The sequence below is a fragment of the Haliotis cracherodii genome, unplaced genomic scaffold (genome assembly GCF_022045235.1).
Source record: "Haliotis cracherodii isolate W230 unplaced genomic scaffold, xgHalCrac1.p SCAF_12, whole genome shotgun sequence".
In the NCBI taxonomy this organism is placed as follows: Eukaryota; Metazoa; Mollusca; class Gastropoda; order Lepetellida; family Haliotidae; genus Haliotis; species Haliotis cracherodii.
In genome coordinates, this window is record NW_027266267.1 from 25,713,868 (window position 1) to 25,736,943 (window position 23,076).

At 41.3% G+C, this 23,076-nt stretch overlaps 1 pseudogene; it reads left to right on the forward strand.

Annotated features, from left to right (window-relative positions):
• Positions 1 to 8,336: 8,336 nt before the first annotated feature.
• Positions 8,337 to 10,664, forward strand: LOC139457723 (uncharacterized; annotated as a pseudogene).
• Positions 10,665 to 23,076: the final 12,412 nt, after the last annotated feature.

Below are 23,076 nucleotides of genomic sequence, written 5' to 3' on the forward strand. Positions count from 1 at the left end.
TTTATGAATCACTGTCAAATAATAATAATACCAGGTGTTCGCGAAAAGGTGAGCGTGTGCTGCCCCACAGGTAGCACCCGTCACAAACACATGCAAAGGCAAGTCAATTGGTTACGTGAAAAAACAACACAGAAACATATGGTACAAGTCAAAATAGGGCATTGCATCGGACATAATGTTTTTCAGCTATACGTTAAATTTGGAAATGTCCTACACATATTTTTCTAAAGCTATATTGAAACCTTGAATGTTGCAACCTTGATCAAACAACTTGAGCAAGGCTTGTATGACGCACTTTGAACTCTTGGCAGAAAGAGCATGCTGGATTGCACTTCAGAAGTTGTGAAATGTAGACACCAAGTGCTGGAGCGGCAAGAATATTGCTCGACATGAAGGGAAAGTTGACTATTGGAATGGTTAAGTCAGCCTCTTATCAGACAGTTTTCTGGAGCGTGTTTTGTTTCACTGAATCTTTATGCATGAAACAGATGAGCAGTCGCACTGGTCTCCTTTATTTATAGTTCAGATGGGTAAATCAGTGGAAGGAAATTGGCAATTTGATGGTTATTGAACGGTATCAGATCATCGATATACCTGAGCTTAAGTTAAACTTCTCGGCCAAATTACTTTGTTTTGACATTGCCATTCCAAGCAAATTCCGATCCCTATCCATGAAGAAACTGATCCGCAAGAAGGGGAGCACAATTGCAGCCTATGGGGATGCCCACCTCTTGCCTAAATGTCTTAGCCCCAAATTGTACAATGAGGAAGTCCAGCATTTCACATATTGTTTTGTAGGTAAACTTCAGATGGTATTTGCTTTCATATTTGACAAATAGTCCTGAAACACTTATTGTAACAAAAGCCCATGGGTCAAGGAATTATTTTTTCCTTACTTTTGTCAAGTATGATATAATGCATGTTCATAGTTTCAAAATGAACTTTAAATATTAAAAAACGTCCAATGGATGGATGGGGGGGGGGGGGGGGGGGGGTAGTAGTTGTGTGTGTGTGTGTGTGTGTGTGTGTGTGTGTGTGTGTGCACGGGTCGGCGGACGACACACCACAGGGGTACAATGTACAACTTTCTGGTATCCCCGGACATGGTGTTCCCGAAACCATGGTCGCTCACTTACTCCAAACTTTGACAGAATAGGATACAACGCTACAGTTTCATAACTGAAACCATCCCTTCAATATTTACTCATAGAACTAACAGTGTGTTTTCTGATAACCACCTAAAACACAAGCACCAGCAATGCTCACATGCCCAAAGTGACACGGGATGTAGACCAGTACCTTGATGAAACAGGAGCGTATATTTCACCAGCCCAAATACCAAAATAGGAGCGAAGTAGCTCATTACCACAGACTTGGTCGCTTCTCTAACCCACTACCCCCTATTTTGACTATGCTCCCGTGTTTTTTTAGGTTAACGATTAACTTGCCTTTGCATGTGTTTGTGATGGGCCACCGGTGGAGCAGGATACGCTCACCTTTTCGCGAAAACCTGGAAAATCATCACTATTTGAAAGTGATTCATATACACATGCTCATGATATAGTCGGAATCGGACAATCGACTCTTTTGTCAGAGATTTATTATGAATATGGAAAGGGTTATTTTCAGCCTCTTTGAGGATGTTAATAAATTGTACAAGCTTTAAAAATATTTACCCGTATTTAAATAAGGATGACACTCTGCATACAATCCGATCTCGGCAATGTCGGAGATATCCATTTTATAAATATGTACGTTACAATTGTCAGTATAAAGAGAACGTGCCGACTGCATACTTGGCGACCATTATCCGTATCTTTCCTATTACAGATGACCATGTCTCGCCCACTTGTGGATGCGATCGTTTGGCCATTACAGTACTCTGCGTTGCCCAGCTTCATCTAAGGGGAACAACTCACTACACTCTAACAATAGTATCGTCCAATTTAAGTTTTCAGCGTACGTTCGAAAATAGTATTTAATTGTGAAACAAACCATGCCCCGTTCTTCATTGTTCTTATCGCATTGCTGTCTTATATAACGAAATATGTATGCATTTATTTGCTTTGAACGGAATGCAATGTGAAGCCTGAAGCTTCAGTTGTAAACACTACAAACGTTATCTAAACATCTGCCACGTTCTCACAGCTCGCAACGTATTACATTTTTCACGTTGTAATGTTAAAATAGAATATTTCACACGAATTGCCCGTCGTAACAGAGAAAGTCCTTATCTGAGTTTCAGTCTGCAAACCAAAAATGCTTTGAAAAGAATATGTGAGTGTTTTCTTTCACAAGTTAAAACATCACCTAACAAAGGTAATTATGACGGGCCATTAAGGCATCTGTATATCTGTAAATAAAATAATTTTTTGTACTTCTTGTTATCAGGCTGAGGAGGCTACAGATGGTGAATGTCCTATTTGAACCTAACTATATCAACAAGAAACCAACGAGCACAAAACAAACTCTCTGCTAATGTTATGTAAAACGCCAAAACGGCCAATTCTAAATTCAACTTTATCAGGCGGTGGGCATATTTCAAACACGAGAGAAACCCAAAGCTGCATTATATCAAAAGATATTTCTCGGGCACATGTTTCAAAAGTTAGGGGGGAGGTAAGACGTTTTTTAATTGTTGCAACAAAAAAAAAACCGGGGAGAGACTTTTTAATTTAATTCCCACCATGCACCACCAACACCAAACAACACGAACTGACATACAATTAAAGTGTTTAATATGTCCGCAGCATGCATAACAGTGTCTTCTTCGTGTGAAATTGGGCAATAAAAATGACTGACGAGAATGATTTAAAGAGACACGCCGATGCCTTCTTGTTTCCGTAAACAATTCATGATGCTATTTGCATAACATGATCATTATCATTAGGCTTGGTTCATACTTCGTTGTCATCACATTTCGCTGGGCTATACACCTAACCCAGCCTTCATTTGGTCTCGCCTTGTGATGGGTGCACTCTTGACTAGAACCTAATCACCGCATGCATGCACATAAACCATAGCGCTCTGTTTGATACGCACATATTTACACTTTCACTGTTGTTTATTAAGTGTTTCATTACATACACCCTTGCACTGATAGTGGCATCAGTGAATACCAGTCAAATGTGTCTATGTTGGTCTCCTATAAATGAACGCTAATGTTCGTCTTGATGTTTATCTTTGCATCTATGTTACGGGAACTCTCAACATGTTCGATCATTGATTCAACTCAATTCTTGCGTTTTCTGTGACCCGTGAAGATCCGGGGTAGAATTATGTCTTCAGCAACCCATGCTTGCCGTTAAAGGCGACTATGCTTGTCGTAAAAAGCGACTAACGGGATCGGGGGTCAGGCTCGTCGACGTGGTTGATGCATGTCAGTGTATCCCAATTGCGTGGATCAATGCTCATGATATCAATCACTGGATTATCTGGTCCAGACGCGATAATTTCGGACCTCCGTCATATAGCTGGAATATTGCTGGGAGCGGAGTTAAAAAACAGACAAACAAAACAAACTTTATTTCTGTCCTTGAGGTCAGTGACCCCAAAACCAGAATAATATCCTGTTTTTACATGAAGAGTAACAACCCACAACCCTTGATGTACAAATTTTTTTTTTACATTAAGGGTTAATATCATACATATCGCCCCTTAATATAAAATATTCTTATAAACAAAGTTTGATTGGAAATATAGGATACATTTTGCTATTTTCACGTTTTTTATTGTTTTTGTTCGGTTTCTTGCAATTATTCGTAATAAGTGACAGCGTAAGAAACTGACTTTGCTCAGATCTGAGAACAAGAGGGGCTATTATAAGAATGGCAGGCTCGTTATTGAGGACCTGCAAGCTTCTACTCTGGAAGGTGATGAGCATCAGTTGTCCGCTCCAGTCGCAGATCACGACTCAAGCGGAACATCGTCAACTGTGGATCAGGAGCGGGTGCTGGCGTCAAGGTAAAAGGTTATGCAAAAGCACATCTGACCTTGCAAGGAACATAGAAATTTAACCAACAAACTGTTCGACATTGGCTTTGTCTCTTTGTCGTCATACGGCCCACTTCCATTCACTCGCACGACAAAGATGAACATAGCATCCCGGAGACACTGTCCGGAAGTAATATACAACCAGTAGCTATAAAGTTGCCTGTACCTTGTCACGTATGTGAACACGGGGTCCCATCATGAATGTCCTTGATCTCTATCTTATAACGTATGTGAACACGGGGTCCCATCATGAATGTCCTTGATCTCTATCTTATAACGTATGTGAACACGGGTCCCATCATGAATGTCCTTGATCTCTATCTTATAACGTATGTGAACACGGGTCCCATCATGAATGTCCTTGATCTCCTACTCTGGAAGGTGATGAGCATCAGTTGTCCGCTCCAGTCGCAGATCACGACTCAAGCGGAACATCGTCAACTGTGGATCAAGAGCGGGTGCTGGCGTCAAGGTAAAAGGTTATGCAAAAGCACATCTGACCTTGCAAGGAATATAGAAATTTAACCAACAAACTGTTCGGCATTGGCTTTGTCTCTTTTGTATCTGAACATGACATTGTTGCTTTATATGCACCATAGCCAATAGATAATTACTTTGGTGACATTTTTCCGGGATATAAACATTTTTGTCGTTTGTACATGGTCGTTGTAGAGAGGGAATCTAAAAATCATTAGTCGTTTGCACATCTAGACAAAGTAACGATCAATTAAATCTGCGAAATTCCATGAAAGTTTGATAGGTATTATTTCATAGTGTTAACCCTTAATGTAAAAAAAAATATCTATCACTTCAAAACTTAATGTGAAAAAAATACATTAAGAGTATATTTTACATAAAGAGTTGTAACAAGGGTGAACCCGCAACCCTCAATGTAAAATATGTTTACAGTAAGAGTATTTTAACATAAATGGTTGTAACAGTGCTGCCTTTTAATTACACCGGCATATCTTCTGTGCTTAAAAACCACAAGGTTACTTCCCACTTCCTGAAAGATCCACGAAAAACAAAACCGAAAGGCAGCAACACATTCTTGACAGAAGTTGCCCAGGTTTGACATTTGGCACAATCCAATTGCAAGACATACATTTCATATACCTAACGAGTACATCTATTGCTGAGCATGTGTATAATTCCAACTAAAACTTGATGCTCCTCAGTATAGAATTATAATATATATAACGTATCTTTCAATTTTTGGGAGAAGTCTTACTTATGTTTAGAAACATGTCCCCTCTCTATGAACTCCTGTCATTAGTAGCCCCAAACCATAGAGTAAAACTGACATTATTTGAAAATCCAAACTAAAAGTAAACATTGTATGGAAATTTGTCAAAACTAAACATTGTCCTCAGCAATAATACTTTCTTGGCCATTAGTGCTACGTATCTCAAAGTTTGAGAAAGACTTGTAAGCACTGTACGAAGATATTATGTTGGTTAACAACGTCAACATTACACTCACCCTCTGACACTGTTACTGTAGAAACTGGCACTAATCCTACATTCCTTGCCAAACTACCCAATAGTTAAGGCATTATGAGGACCTGTAGAAATGTGCCATTATTACGGGTTTTACTATATGTTATCATTACAAGCACTAGTTGACTAAAACGGTTAGTCATATGTAATTCTTATTTTCCATTTTTTATTTTACTTTTAGAAAGAATAGCGACTTGAAAAGCAAGGAAGAGGGCGCAAGGATGCTGGTGTGAGATTGTGGACCGGTCACGCTTGTGTCCCTGCCGTCATACGGCCCACTTCCATTCACTCGCACGACAAAGGTGAACATAGCATCCCGGAGACACTGTCCGGAAGTAATATACAACCAGTAGCTATAAAGTTGCCTGTACCTTGTCACGTATGTGAACACGGGGTCCCATCATGAATGTCCTTGATCTCTATCTTATAACGTATGTGAACACGGGGTCCCATCATGAATGTCCTTGATCTCTATCTTATAACGTATGTGAACACGGGGTCCCATCATGAATGTCCTTGATCTCTATCTTATAACGTATGTGAACACGGGGTCCCATCATGAATGTCCTTGATCTCTATCTTATAACGTATGTGAACACGGGGTCCCATCATGAATGTCCTTGATCTCTATCTTATAACGTATGTGAACACGGGGTCCCATCATGAATGTCCTTGATCTCTATCTTATAACGTATGTGAACACGGGGTGCCATCATGAATGTCCTTGATCTCTATCTTATAACGTATGTGAACACGGGGTCCCATCATGAATGTCCTTGATCTCTATCTTATAACGTATGTGACAATCGTTTGTAATTGAGGTGAGGGGAGGTGAAATGGGGTTTAACGTCGCGTCCAAGATTATTGCGCTTATATAGCGACGTGCATGTGTGTGTGTGTGTGTGTGTGTGTGTGTGTGTTTGTGGCTGCTTGTACTAGTCCGGACACTGAGATACCATGCCGCAGTTTAACATGAATACCCCACTCAGGCACAGTACACTGACTCCGAGCCGACCAGTCCTTGTTATAGCCCCTTAATGCCGAGCTCCAGACATGGTAACAACAAGTACCATTTTTTAACGTCTTTTGGTATGACGCGGCTGGGGATCGAAACCCGGACCATCCACTCTCCGGGCGGACGCTCTACCATTAGACCACGGAGGCGGTCCTGCATGAAAGTAATGTTTCAAACTGATAGTCTATTAACATAATACTCAAGATACGTAAAGTAAACTGCTGGACAAAAGAAAGTCTTATGCTTGAAAAGTTTAAATTTGACCAAACCATTACAGACGTTATCATAACTTCCAGAGACTGAAACCAGTCGCCGAAACGCTTCAAAGTGGTGGTCAACAAAACAACTATGATATCCGTATCAAAAGAATCTTGTTTGTTTCATCTTTATTCTGCATCAAATGATACTTTCATTTGTCTGGCAGTTTGTTAATAGACCATGCCTGTGAGCGCACACCATGTGTGTTGTCATACACGTTGCCTTGGACACGTCGATACACCATGCCATATAGTTTACAGGGAGATACAGTTCTCTGATACTTCCATAAACTAGACAAATCATAAAAACAGGAAACCCATTCTTCACCAAATGCAATTCACACAAAACACAATAGTACTGCCTTTTAATTACGTCGGCATATCGTCTGTGCTTAAAAACCACAAGGTTACTGCCAACTTCCTGAAAGATCCAAGAAAAAAACAAAACCGGAAGGAAGCAACACGTTCTTGACAGAAGTCACCCAGGTATGACATCTAGCACAGTACAATTGCAAGACATACATTTCATATACCTTACGAGTACATCTATTGCTGAGCATGTGTATAATTCTTATCTAAAACTTGACGCACCTCAGTATAGAATTATAACAAATAAAAGGTATCTTCCAAATTTACTTATTGTATTTCAGAGAGACACTTGATTCAAAATGCCACATAGCTATTTTCAAAAATTCTCTTAGTTTGATTGGGAACACTGCTTCATGCATCACTCCTCAAAATACAATCCATTTTTATAACCTTAAGATACGTCAATTCATCATGCCTGGGTGAGATGTGAGATGTGGCATGTGAGATAACTGTACACTCCTAAAATCAAGGTAAATATTTCTTGAACATTATAATTCAAGGTCGCATTAGATTATTGTACCCTGTTAATCTGTCTGAAAACGTCCCGGTCTGTTTTCAATTCGTCATCCAGCTTTAATCAGAACACCGTACAAATGTAGCTCAAGGTCAAGGACGACCGGGGTCAGTGTATGTGTGTCGTATATATGTGTCGTAATATGAATCATTTTGGAAGGCAAGTGCTATCAACACTGTGACCTGCGCCAAGGTCGTCTGAACATCTTGACACATCGCCCTTGCCGACGATTGATGCTGGTGACAAAAGTTTCTCTTCTTTGCGCTTGTGGTGCCAAAAGTCGAATAACGATGACAAACCGTCCGAGAAAAGGAAATCCAATCACTCCACTAAAAGGTCTTTTGAAATAGTTTTTTAGTTTTATTGTTACTTTGACCCAAATAGAAAGAGTTACGTAACGTAAATCACACAGTTCAGCATCTATTCAAATATTAAGTAAAGGAGAATGTCCGAAAACTCGCCATTAGTTTCGCACGTGTAGCAGGTTGGAGGCCGTTAGGCCGACAACCTGCTTCACGTGCGAAACTAATGACGAGTTTAAGGACATTCTCCTACTTAAAACAAAGCTCTCTCCAAAACTGTCCACCAAACTAATGTACTCACATAATTATCGTGCGATACTAATGGAGGTCACGTGTATCATCACTTCCTCGATCAAATGATTATGATCGACTCGATGAAACGGAGCAATGCACGTGCTAAACTATTGGAGGACCACATGCATACGAGTCGTGGAAATTTTATCCGTATGGGAGACAACATGTCGGATTGTGGTGATGAATTGTTCGTGACTCAGAACACATTTTGTAATCAGTCTGATGTGGTTGTGAACTCAGATTTTGAAACATTACTTTATATGGATAACTTTCAAGAAGATTATTGTCGGAATTTTGAATTAGGCCGGTTATTTTCTGATGAGAACACTGACACTGAGCCGTATAATACAAGTCAGGATAACTTTGATGATAATTGCGACACCGAACTATACTTGGCAAGTCAGATGATAGAAGAATCAGGAATTATTGGCACACGTGTGTCTGAGAGACAGTTAAATTCCGATATAATAGATTCGTTTAAAGGTGACAATGAACGTTTTGAGAAAGCCGTACAGGTTACGCAGTTGGGAACCAATCTGGACAATGAAAAGCTTCGGTTCGGTACTCCCCTTTCTGAAACGGATATGGTGCATTTGTGCGATTCGGCACACTCTGTGAACACTGAACATAAGAGTAGATGGGCTTTGAATATTTTCAAGAATTGGGTTGTTGAGAGGCAAAAACGCAATAATAATGAAATTCCAATAGCAAATCAAAACATAGTGTCGTTAGCTGAAAACGAAAATGATCTGAACAGAACATTGATGTTATTTCTGTCGGAAGTTCGAAACCAAAAGCGTGAAGACTACCGCGGCAACACTCTGTACGAAATTGTGTCTTCTCTTCAGTATTACTTAAGAAGGAATGGGGTTGTCGTCAATTTCTTTGAGTCATCTTGTTACACCGGTATGCGATCCGTTCTTGATGCAAAGATGAAATTACTAGCTCGAAAAGGGATAGGGGTTGAAAAACGACAAGCGGATGTCATCACTGAACAGCAGGAAGATGTACTTTGGGAAACAGGTAAACTCGGAGAAGATACACCACAGAAGCTCTTGGACACCCTCGTCTATTTAATCGGGTTGAACTTTGCTCTTAGGGCAGGAGATGAACACAGATACCTACACAGTGGTTCAAATTCGCAGTTACAGTTGTTGATGTCAAGCAATGGCGTCAAACAATTGAAATATACTGAGGACATTTCCAAAACGAACAGAGGGGGGCTGAAGCACAGGAAGGTTGAAAGGAAACACGTGACCATCTCTAGTAATGAGGAAAACCCTGGAAGATGCCTCGTCAGACTCTACGAAAAGTATATGTCATTAAGGTAAATATAATTCTCTCACAAGTTCACAACTAATATTGTGAAAAGGAAGAAGTAAGTCTCATGCGACGTTTCTGTCTGCGACTTCTACCTGTCTGGGTAACGTAATGTGCACCCGATTAACATATTTTGGATGACTTTACCTAACGTTTTAATGTTCTTATGCACTATGTACTGTGTACGGTCAGCTGCATGAGTTGATGACAGTTCACTTTGTTTTCAGACCAGTACATGGAAAGTGCGACGCCTTCTATTTGCGCCCCTTACGATACACTGCAGGCAAGGTTTGGTTTGCTGATGCGGCCGTTGGGATTCATCCACTCCGGTCAACTGTCAGCCGTCTCTGTAAGGCCGCTGGGTTCAGCGGATTTTACACAAATCATTCCCTCAGAGCTACAACAGCAACTCGGCTTTACGACAGCGGAGTAGACGAACAGCTAATTGCCGAGAAGACGGGACATAAATCGGTTGCAATTCGAAGTTACAAGGTATAAACTTTACCTATACGTATGTGTATTTCCCACAATTCTTAAATGTGGTATATGGCGTTTTCTAATCTGCTTGTAGTTGCAGTTCCGTGGATGTTAGAGGACGCGATAATGCATTTTGGCAATCGCCAGACTTCGGATCAACATCCCCGGGGTTCGAATCCCAAATAATATTGCCATATATCCAGTGGTCACACCCAGTGTCAGTATACAATATATATCTTGGAGCTGCTATTTTTTGCGTTACAAGCCCCTTTTGTACTACTAAAACTAAGATGACGAGGAAATAAAAGTTGCATTTTGATATAATGCAAAATTAAATGTTTATGTGATATAATCAAGCAAAATAAGCTTTTCTTTTATCAGAGGACGTCCAAGGAAATGGCGGATACAGTAGACTCAATCGTGCAGAGAAAATCAAGACGTCCCAGTGCTTCTGTAACTGGTCCCCCTGTTATAGACGCCGCAACCTTTGATCCGCCAGGCAATCAACCATCGACAAGACCGACGCTGGGCCCATCAAAAGGGGAACAGGCTCCCTACACAAGTGACAGACGCGATTTCACAATGAAACTTGGTGACGGCACAACATTTTCTGTGAAATTTTGAATTTGTGTTCAGCATAAATATTTGTGAAATCATTTGTTTTGTTGTCTTTGTCTTATAATATACGTACACTGTCAGTTTGTCTCTCCAGAAACGAACCTACCACCTGCATGGGTACGGTTGACCCTGTTGAATGAAAACGCAGAGCTTGTGCGTTATTAATGTACTGTAAATTATTCAACTAATGGAGGTTGAACTATTGGAGGTTATCTGTAAATTATCTCAGTAATGGAGGATGTCGTCCACTATTGGAGACCTCCTAAAATGACTAATGTTCGTGTAACTTTGTTTTAATTTCAGAGATTGGCCTATACAACTATTGTCTGGACAGAAACAATATTGACAAAAGCGCTCCATGTTGAATGTAAGCTGACGGGCAAAAGAAAGTATACACTGGGGCTGGGACGGGTAACTCGGGTACCCGGGTCGGGTGGGTACTGAGTAGAACCCGGGTACCCACAGGACTACCCGGACCCATGGTTAGTCACGTGATATATTGTTTAATGACAAAAAATTATCTAGAACTCTATGGTTACACTACAAGTCACTAATGTTCGCATTTATTTCTGACTATGCACCCATTCCTGCTCATTTTCCATATGGTTGAATAAAGATATAAATTAATTCAAATTCAGTAAACTAGATTGTTTAATATCAGTATATAAATACGTTTTGCCAGGGCTGTGCTAAAAATGTTCCCAATCGGACATTTTGAGAAATCTCCTGATACCTACAGTGGGTACCCGGGTAGGGTGTGGTAAAAGGTGGGTGGGTACCCGGGTAGTAAATACAGCCCTAGAATGCACTTAAAAGTTTGATATGAAATTCGGTTGTCATGTTTGAAGCCCATGACCCCCGTCGTGATGTTGCTGGGAAATCCAAGAAACATAATCCGGGGGAACAGGATTCGAACGATGACAGCATTCTGGGCGTGCCCAAGGACCCGTAACGACTGATCTGCCACACGGGTTGCCCAGTCGTCTAAGGCGTCCCTTTTTCCACCCAGATCGGATAACATTTCTTTCGTTATTGAATTGCTACCACACGCCAAGATTGACAAGAAATCAGCGACACTAAGCCTTTGGACGATTGCAGCTTGGCAAACCGCCCGGCAAGTAGCCAATGCATTTCAAGTCCACGTAAGGACCAAATACAGGCTCCAGCAACTGTACCAGACCACCGACACCACAGATGACAGACCACGCAGTAGAAGACCAAAGGTCACCATCCGACGTCAGGATCGTCAGATTGTGCGACAGCATCTTCAAGATCGCTCTGCTGCTGCGGAAACTATTCGGTTATGAATAAAATACCACACACATTCTCGTTAGATACCATTTTTACGAAACTCGCTTTCGCTCGGTCAGATACCATAGAAACTCCACTCGTTTCGTAAAAATGGTATCTAACGAGAAGTAGTAGTAGTATTCTCTATTTATTTCAGCTCTATGACGGCGGCCTGTAAATCTTGGTTTGGACAAGACACTCCATTAACCTAGTCACCGAGTATGACCACCAGAAGGATCCATTCATTCACCACTTGGGGCTAACATCGGCTGCTGTCAACCAGGTCCGACATGTAACCCCCATGGGTGTGTCTTTAAAACACTTTCATGTTTTTAACTTTTGAATAAGTATACCAAACTGCTAATGAATATGAAAGACATAATTTTATCTACTTTGGGAATTATTTTCCCAACATGAGAAAGATTTCGTCAGTAAGATGAGATGTAACTGTTGACACTTGGTGAAACATACATCTTTGATCCTGCACAACATTTGTTTCTCGAGAAATTCAGCATTTTGTCCCCCATTTTTGCCAAGCATCTGTATTTGAAGGTAATGTTAATCCAACACCAAGTGATCGACGATAAAAAGGCGATTTCAGTCATTTAAACATATCCGGCAACATCAGTAGAATGATGAAATACAAAGATATCTGTCATTTTATCAAAGGCCCAGAAAGGGTCCTCGGGACAAACTCGAGTTTGCAATCAAATAAACCTCTGATAAAGAAGATTCTATTCTGGCTAGGTCTTTGTATTTTAAGTGATCGTATACGTCTTTCGTCTAGATGTTGCTGGCCATGGGTTCGTGAGGAAGAAAATGTGGAACCTAATTTTGACATAAAAATACATGGTTTGTTTTCACGATTATTTCCAGCAGTAATTTTGAAAAACAGACATGCACAATTTATAGGTGACAACATTCAGAGTTGCAGTTATGACACAATTAAAAGTTTTTGGCAATATATTTTCAAACATAATGGAAATTACGCACTATAGTTAAAGCTTCCTGTTTCGTGTATTCATTTCTTCAGATTGACAACTCACTAACGCCGCACTCAGCAATATTCCAGCTATATGACGGCGCTCTGTAACTAATCGAGTCTGGACCAGATAATCCAATGGTTGACATCATGAGCATCGATTCCCGCAATTGGGATACGATGACATGCATCAGCAAAGTCAGCGAGCCTGACTACCCTATCCCGTTAGTCACCTCTTACAAAAAGCATAGTCGCCTTTTACATGGGTTGCTGAAGTCATATTCTACCCCGGATCTTCACGAGAACAAGAACGACACACACCGTGCCGCTACACTTAATAAAAGAAACCAACCATTTTAATACTACTGTATCACAGTGTACACAACACAAACATACTATTCATAAGCTTCAATATATTTACTACAGAGACACATGGCATTAAAACATTTTTCAGACCTATCACCGCTAATGTAATGATTGTAATTGTTAGATATAATGCCTGATTAATTGAAAGTAGACATGTATGCTAGAATGTTATGAAATATTGTTTTGATTGAGTACGAACCAACGAAAGAAAAAGAAGTAAGGATAAAATTGATGGACGAACAACTTCTTCATTACAATTAACAGCTTTATCGAAAATTATATGCATGGATCACTGAACATCGATGATGATACCAGGTTAGAAGGGTAATCGTGTCCTGTTCTACAAGCAGAACCCACTCACACACTTTCATAAGAAGAGTAAGTGTTTGCTTGTTTGTTGCCTAGCATCTCACTGAGCAATACTCCAGCAAAATGACGGCGGCTTAAAAAAAAATTAAGACCATCTAATCCAGTGATTGATTTAGTATTAGGAAAAGGTAAAGTAATTATGGCTCTGCGACCTTTGGAAAATAGGCTAATTTGAGGAGAGTGCAGTGATCAAAGTTCTTGCAGAAAAAGGGTTCAACACCAAAAGCCATTCATGGAGATATGAGTACTAGACTAGTATGCCGGGCTGTTTGTCTGGGACATCTGTCTTTCAAACACAGAAGTCCATCAGTGGGTCCATAACACTTCATTCTGTGACCTTAATATATCCAGACATTGTAAAACAGTAATGCCCAGACGGCATACTGGCGGCAATACATCCTGCCTAGCGGCTATGCGAGGGTCAGGACCCGACCAACAGGAAGCGTTCTTTATAATCCACGTGGTGAAGATACAGGTAGTAAGATACTAAAATTAGTAAGATACAAACGTGTGTCGTACAAGGTTGACCTCGTTTTATTTGTTTTCATTGGATAACTGTGACCTCTGTCACACCGGAACTACTTTTTTCATTCACAAAAAAATCGCGAGACGTCATTCGCTTTCTCAACTACCATTCGTGACCAACACGTGTTATTCCAGGACAAGCCGAATAGCGACTCGTGCCCCTCTCATTGCCATCTTTGCGACTGGGTTCCGTCTTAGCGCAAACAATTGTCAACTCGTTGCGTAATGGTTCACATATATTTCCCCTTATATTATATATATTTCAGATGAAATTTAATGCACATCGGGACGTGCGGAATTATACAGTATGATTGAACACATTTAACTGTGTCTTGGGTATATTTTTAGATGATAGACATATGTAAAATCAAAAGTTATTTCTGAGGTATTATTTGACAAAGAACTCGAAATCATACGCGCATTCTGATTGGTTTGTCGTATTTTCGCACATAACATTCATCGATATGGGGACGAGTCTTCTTGCAGGTTACGGAAAGGGGCGAGTGGTGACGAATGTCTCAACTACAAAGCAGAACTAAAGGAATCTCACGAAAACGAGAGACACTTACACACACTTTATTAAACCAAATAAGATCGTCACAAGCATTAAATTCGCTTTGCATTCTATATTAGGTATGCATAGAGCTACTGCAGACATTATATAATCGAGCCATGCATATCCGTATGCACTGTCTACCTACGGATCGAGGGTTCCAATGAGGGTGACGCACCCGACCACTTTCGCGACTTTCAATTGGATTTATCGTAAAAGGGTAAGCGTAGTGAAATGAAGTCAGCTTAAACTATCTGTACAGATATCAAGACTTACGTTCGATGCTCCGGTTGTGCCATCAGTGTCGCAATTCGTAGCGTATTTTGTGACATTGCTTCCGTAGGTGTTTGTTCATGAATGAACATACACGACTGCACGACCAGGTCACTAAAGGTGAACATTTCCGATACCAATCATTCGAAAACTCCATAGAAGTGCGCCTGACTTCTGATTATGTGATCCAAAACATCCCAAATGTGAACAATAACATTCCCTATCTCTAGCGGGGGGCACGGGTGGCCCAGTTGTCAAAGGCGCCGCGATTCGCTGTGCAGAGTTGCGTCCCTTGGGCACGCCAGAAACCTATGATTGTGGGTTCGAATCCCGGTTCGCCCCGATTATGATTCTAGGTTTGTCATCACTATACCCGTGCTCGTGGGTTTCACCGAAGTAGTAAACGTCTGAGACCTGCATCACTTAGGGCTTTCCTCCCACATTAAGCTGACACTCCGTGATATAACTGGAATACTGTTAAAAGCGGCGTTAAACCTAACTCACTCACTCACACTATCTCTAGCGTGAAACGGTTGTCTTTTCTTATTCCGGTGGTGACCTTGCCCTTCGCTCGGAGCTGTCACTAACATGCAAACAGACTGCAATCTCTGACAAAGAAAATTCTATTCTGGCTAGGTCGTTGTATTTTAAGGGATCGTATACGTCTTTCGGCAAGATGTTGCTGGGTTAGTGTGGAAGAAATTGTACATGTGGAACCTAATATTGACACACAATTATTGCCAGTAGTATGCACAATTTATAGGTGACAACATTCAGAGTTGCAGTTACGACACAATTAAAAGTTTTTGGCAATATATTTTAGGGAGAAAACATAATAGAAATCACACACTATAGTTAAAGCTTACTGTTTCCTTTCTTCAGATTGATAACACACTAACGCCGCACTCAGCAATATTCCAGCTATATGACCGCGGTCTGTAAATAATCGAGTCTGGAACAGACAATCCAATGGTTGACATCATGAGCATCGATCCACACAATTGGGATACGATGACATGCATCAGCAAAGTCAGCGAGCCTGACCACCCGATCCCGTTAGTCACCTCTTACGACAAGCATAGTCGCCTTTTACAGCAAGCATGAGTTGCTGAAGTCATATTCTACCCCGGATGTTCACGCGAACAAGAACGACACACACCATGCCGCTACACTTAATAAAGGAAACCAACCATGAGAAAAGGCACCTTAAGGTATTGTGGCTTATTTTATTTTAATACTACAGTATCACAGTGTACAGAACACAAACATACCATTCATAAGCTTCAATATATTTACTACAGAGACACATGGCATCAAACATTTTTCAGACCTATCACTGCTAATGTAATGATTGTATTTGTTGGATATGATGCCTGATTAATTGAAAGTGGACATGTATGCTAGAATGTTATGACATATTGTTTTTATTGAAGTACGAACCAACGAAAGAAAAGCCTCTTACGACAAGCATAGTCGCCTTTTACAGCAAGCATGGGTTGCTAAAGACATATTCTACCCGGATCTTCACGAGACCAAAAACGACACATACCATGCCGCTACACTTAATAAAAGAAATGAATTGCTTGCAGTTCGAAATTATTTACTCATATGACCCACTGCGGTAGGGCTCGTTTAGTTTCCATTATGTGGTCTAATGTTACCCTGCCTGGCGCTCGGCAGTTAGAAAATACAAGGACCTGTCGTCTCAGCGTCACTGTACTGAGTTGGGTGAACACGTTACACTTAGGCGTGGTTTGTCATGGTAACCCGCGACCTGTCGCTCCCCGGGCAGAGTCAATGGCCACAAGACCCCGGATAACCCGTGTGTGATAATGACAATGTGACCTTGACCTACATGTACCTTCCGAGTACCGAACGACCATGAACTTTTCCAAGGCATTCAACTTTATTCATGAGAAATAGTACCTTAATAGTACACTGCGATCTCTAGAAGTATTACGTCACCAAACTCATACATAACTTACACGTCATAGCAATTATTTTGAACCAGTCGACATCAATTCAAACAGCGCATTAATGTCAGTGTTAGGTGTTGAGTACAAGGGCGTGTGACAATGAAAAAGACAACCTTGCAAGTTAAACAGTGGGATGAAATGAGGAATGGACAGATAAAATAATGGATAGTAGAAAGACATACAATTTGAAGGGTTTAGGATGTAAATCTATAACCTTTTTATTAATGTAGTGTCAGTGAGTGAGTGAGTTTGGTTTAACGCCGCTTTTAACAGTATTCCAGTTATATCGCGGCGTGTCAGCTTAATGTGGGAGAAAAGCCCGAAGTGGATCGTTTACCTAGAAAAGATTATGAGTGAGTGAGTGAGTTGGGTTTAACGCCGCTTTTAACAGTATTACAGCTATATTATGGCGTGTCAGCTTAATTTGGGAGAAAAGCCCGAAGTGATGCAGGTCTCAGACGTTTACCACGAAACCCACGAGCACGGGTATGGTGCTGATAAACCTAGAATCATAATCGGGGCGAACCGGGATTAATTCATTTCAAAGAAAAAGATTCATTTGTAAGTATCATTACTAAAATGTGGAAAGTTGGAGGACATTCATTTCACGAACCGGGATTCGAACCCATAATCATTGGTTTCTGGCGAGCCCAAGGGACGCATCACTGTACAGCGAATCGCGGCGCCTAAGACGACTGGGCCATCCGTGCCACCAAGTATTATAATATGTTGTTACATACGGACATTACTGGACATACAACTTGGGCTTCCGTCATTTACTTCCTCGTACGGTTTGTTTGGCTGTCACAACTTGTTGGATATCCAGTATATTTCATTCAAATATCTAAGAGGAGCACGGGTGGCCCAGTCGTCTAAGGCGCCGCGATTCGCTGTGCGTCCCTTATGCACGCCAAAAACCTATGATTGTGGGTTCGAATCCCGGTTCACCCCGATTATGTTTCTAGGTTTGTCAGCACCATACCCGAGCTCGTGGGTTTCACCGAAGTAGTAAAAGTCTGAGACCTGCATCACTTCGGGCTTTCCTCCCACATTCAGCTGACACGCCGCGATATAACTGGAATACTGTTAAAAGCGGCGTTAAATCCCCCTCTCACTCACTCACTCACTCAAATATCTAAGAAACCCGCAATAGATATTTTATCAAAATTGAAGATAGGTCCTGGGGGGTAGTCCAGCGTATAGTTTACATCGGGAATTTAAAATTTTGCTTGCACCCGAGAAATACCTTAATGCTATTTGGAAAAATGTATGAATGGATCACTGACAATCAGTGATGACTCCAGGTGTTCGCGAACAGAGTAAGCTTGTCCCACTCTACCGGTAGCACCCGCCACTCGCACAATGTGCATAAAGAGGCGTCTGTTGCTTGACGCCGGAAATCAGGAGTAGTCCGAACAGGCGATAGACCAGAAAGTAATTGATGTCAGAAAAACGTGATCAAAATGGACTAAATCTCTGTTTCATCATGATAATATTCCTGGACAATTCATGTGAATTAGTAAACTGTTGTACATGCCAAAAAAAATCACTCACAATTAATATGAAGTTTAATTAGCTTTTTTGACCTGTGACGATCCGGGTTAGAATTGATCTTTAGCAACCCATGCTTGTCGTAAGAGGCCACTAACGGGATCGTGTGGTCAGGCTCGGCAACTTGATTGATGCATGTCATCGTATCCCAATTGTATTGATCGATGTCCATGATGTCAATCACTGGATTGTCTGTTCCAGACTCGATTATATACAGACCGCAGTCATTCAGCTGGAATATTGCTGAGTGCGGAGTTATACAACAAACAAATAATAAATAAATGAAAAAAAACTTTTTAGTTTTATTCAAGCTTGCTTTTTCCAAATGGGGCTGTAGGGTAGCCTAGGGGTTAAAGCGTTCGCTCTCCACGTCGAAGACCCGGGTTTGATTCCCGACATGGGTACAATGATTGTATGAAGCCCATTTTTGGTGTCCCCGCGGTGATATTGCTAAAAGCGGCGTAAAAGCACACTCACTCAGTCATTCTTTCTCCATCTAAATAGGTAGGCCACTACTTAAAGTGAACTACATTAATACTTGGTCAGACTGTCACTGTGACTCCCGTTTCCTGCCGCCCCTTGGCCAGCCACCTGACCGTGGAGGAACGCCATTCACGACTTCCAGGAGAACATATCCATCACGGTTTATTCTGCTTATTATACTTTTTGTCTGTCTCTAGGTTCTTGCACATATACACGAAGAGCGATTGCTAAAATCTACACCCATAAATATACAAGAATTTGACTAAATGGTGTTGGAGAGTTTAACTTGTTTAACTTTATTTAGATCGTCATACTGAAACAAAATTTTCACATTTATTTGTGTGGAGATTGTGTTCCCAGGAGGAAGGGGGTGGCTGTGTGTGTGTGTGTGTGTATGTGCGTGCTTGCGTGTGTGCGTGCGAGAGTGCGTGGTGTGGTGTGGTGTGGTGTGGTGTGGTGTGGTGTGATGTGGTGTGTTTTGGTGTGGTGTGGTGTGGTGTGATGTGGTGTGGTACAGTGTGGTGTGGTGTGGTACAGTGTGGTGTGGTATGGTGTGGTGTGGTATGGTGTGGTGTGGTGTGGTGTGGTGTGGTGTGGTGTGGTATGGTGTGGTGTGGTGTGGTGTGGTACAGTGTGGTGTGGTGTGGTGTGGTATGGTGTGGTGTGGTACAGTGTGGTGTGGTACAGTGTGGTGTGGTATGGTGTGGTGTGGTGTGGTATGGTGTGGTGTGGTGTGGTGTGGTACAGTGTGGTATGGTATGGTGTGGTGTGGTGTGGTGTGGTACAGTGTGGTGTGGTATGATGTGGTGTGGTATGGTATGGTGTGGTGTGGTGTGGTGTGGTGTGGTGTGGTGTGGTGTGGTGTAGTGTGGTGTGGTACAGTGTGGTGTGGTGTGGTGTGGTATGGTGTGGTGTGGTGTGGTGTGGTGTGGTGTGGTACAGTGTGGTGTGGTATGGTGTGGTGTGGTGTGGTATGGTGTGGTGGTGGTTAAGTTTTCCTTGGTTGGGGCAATTGTCTTGGTACCATTAAAATAGTTGGTTTACTTTCGAGAAAAGGAAAATTGAAATAAATAAAAGCGAAAATGCCATTTCAATAATAGTAATAGTAATAAAAATAATAGTAATAATAATAATAATAATAATAATAATAATAATAATAATAATAATAATATACCTGTTCTAAAAGCAAAGTAAGATGTGCAATATCCGACAATAATATTAGCATTATCAATCGCTATCATTTAGTGATGATACCTGGTGTTCGCGAAACGGCGATCGACGTTGTCACCCGTTCCAAAAAGGGTGCAAAGGCGTGTCAATTGTTCATCTGAACAAGACCGGAAACACATTGTACAAGTAAATAGTGTAAAACTGAATGGGAAATAAACTTTGTCAATGGTGCGTAAACAATTGAGCTCAGTGGTCGTACGGCACTGTTTGAAACCTTTGCAGAAAGAAATTTCTCGACTGCACGCCAAACGTTGTAAAATGTAGTTGGAGCCACTGGAATATTGTTTGACATAGTGAAGCCTACGTATACTATTGCATCTAGTGTCATTAGAATGTGGTACTGATTCAGTAACACATGATTGTACATGATATAGTCGGAATCGTACAATCGAAAATGCTTATAGCAGAGTGAGTGAGTGAGTTTGGTTTAACGCCGCTTTTAACAGTTTTCCAGTTATATCACGGCGTGTCAGCTTAATGTGGGAGGAAAGCCCGAAGTGATGCAGGTCTCAGACGTTTACCACTTCGGTGAAACCTACGAGCACGGGTATGGTGATGACAAACCTAGAAACACAATCGAGGCGAACCAGGATTCGAACCCACATATAGCAGAGATTTCTTATAAATAGTAGTGAAAGGGTTTAACGCGTTTATTTATTATCATTTTGATATCAAATATTGAGATTAAATAGCCTGTCCTTACAGTTTCTGTCTTCATCATGGTCTGATAAAAAATATGAATGAAATGAAATAATCTTCGACCAGAAAAACACGCATTCACTTTGAAAATAGTTTACCATAAAGTGGCAAAAAGAGCAAGATGGGTGTCTATGGGTGATTGCCTGATATGAGTTCAGGTGTTCGCGAAACGTTGATCGTATATTGCCACACCCGTGACACCCGTCACAAACACATGCAAAGACATGCAAAGTATTCAACGGAACAGTAAAATATCAAGACTGGTTATCCTCTTGCATTGATATTTAATATTTAACACGGGGCGGTCGGGCAGCCTAGTGGTTAAAGCGTTCGCACGTCACGCCGAAGACCCGGGTTCGATTCTCGACATGGGTACAATGTGTGAAGCCCATTTGTGGTGTCCCCGCCGTGATATTGCTGGAATATTGCTATAAGCGGCGTAAAACCATACTCACTCACTCACTCACTAATATTTAACACAACTTGACTGAGGTGGTACTGGCTTTAGGTGCCATCTAGTCCAGAATGCTCATACGTGTATTGTTTATCTACGGTTCTTCGTGCATTTCGCGTGCACTTTGTTTTTCAAAACGGGATGTTTTCAAGCTGCACGAAACGCCACCAAACATCTGCCTGAAACTGTTCCAACTGTTTGACAGTGCAGTCAGCCCTGCTATAAAATATTTCAAAATAGTGAAGGACTTATGGAACATTTTAGAAACAGCTGTCAGTTTGGGACAAGGCAGTGCTCCCGAGTTCACACGTTACTGTTACGTAAGGCCATGCGATGACCTTGCCTGTATGATGGCCTTGGTGCAACAAAAACCATCTAAAGACCACGGAAATCGTTAGACTGTTAGCGTATGGGTGTTTAGAGATATGGCCATTGTGAACGAGCCCCTGGATAAATTGACCGTGAAGCATCAACAGAAACGCCGATATCGGTGATAACTATATCGATGCGGGTGCGAATATCGGTGTCCTTGTCGCTGCTCTGTAGCGATGTTTAAAATGTTTTCGTTGTAAGGATGGTGCTCCCTACCCTTTGTATGCCGAAAGGGGTGTGGCCGTAGGTATGGTGTGGTTTGGGGGACATGCTGTGGAAAGGGCAGGACATGCTTACCCTTTTCGAAAACACCTGGTGTCGTCACTGATTTTCAGTCATTCATTCATATAGTTTTCACCGCATTTCACCCGTGGAAGCTGTTTCGGAGGATAATCGAGACTGGTTATTCTCAGGGGTTGACGTCATATAGATTGATTTCCCCTTTAATATTTTGTTATAAAGCGATATGGGACTCCTCGTCGTTATCGTTAACGGTTGCAGCTACCTCGCCTACATACTAGCCGGGAAATGTTTGTTTGTTTGTTTGTTTGTTTGTTTGTTTGTTGTTTAACGCCGCTCTCAGCAATATTCCAGCTATATGACGGCGGTCTGCAAATAATCGAGTTTGGACCAGACAATCCAGTGATTGATATCATGATCATCGATCCACGCAATTGGGATCGATGACATTCATCAACCAAGTCAGCGAGCCTGACCACCCGATCCCGTTAGTCGCCTTTTACGACAAGCATAGTCGCCTTTTACAGCAAGCATGGGTTGCTGAAGACCTATTCTACCCCGGAATCTTCACGGCTATAACCAGCAAATGAACATACCTTGAGCTGTGGCTTCAGTCCAATCTATATTTTGTGCTTTATTTACAAGTTTCCGTTATCCTTATGGGTACGGTGTGATCTTAAACACGAATCAAATTGTCGACATGTTGTGGTTATAAAATGACTCGCTTCAATATTTGTGACCAGCCATGAGAAAAGGGAGGGACCTTATGGTATTGTGACTTATTTTATTCTAAAACAGTATCACAGTGCACAGAACACAAAAATACCATTCATAAGCTTCAATATATTTAGAACAGAGATTCATGGCATCAAACATATTTCAGACCTATCACTGCTAATGTAATGATTCTAGTTTTTAGATATAATGCCTGATTAATTGGAAGTAGACATGTATGCTAGAATATTATGAAATATTGTTTTTATTGAAGTACGAACCAACGAAAGAAAAAGGAGTAAGGATACGATTTATGGACGAAAACTAATAAATTATTTGAC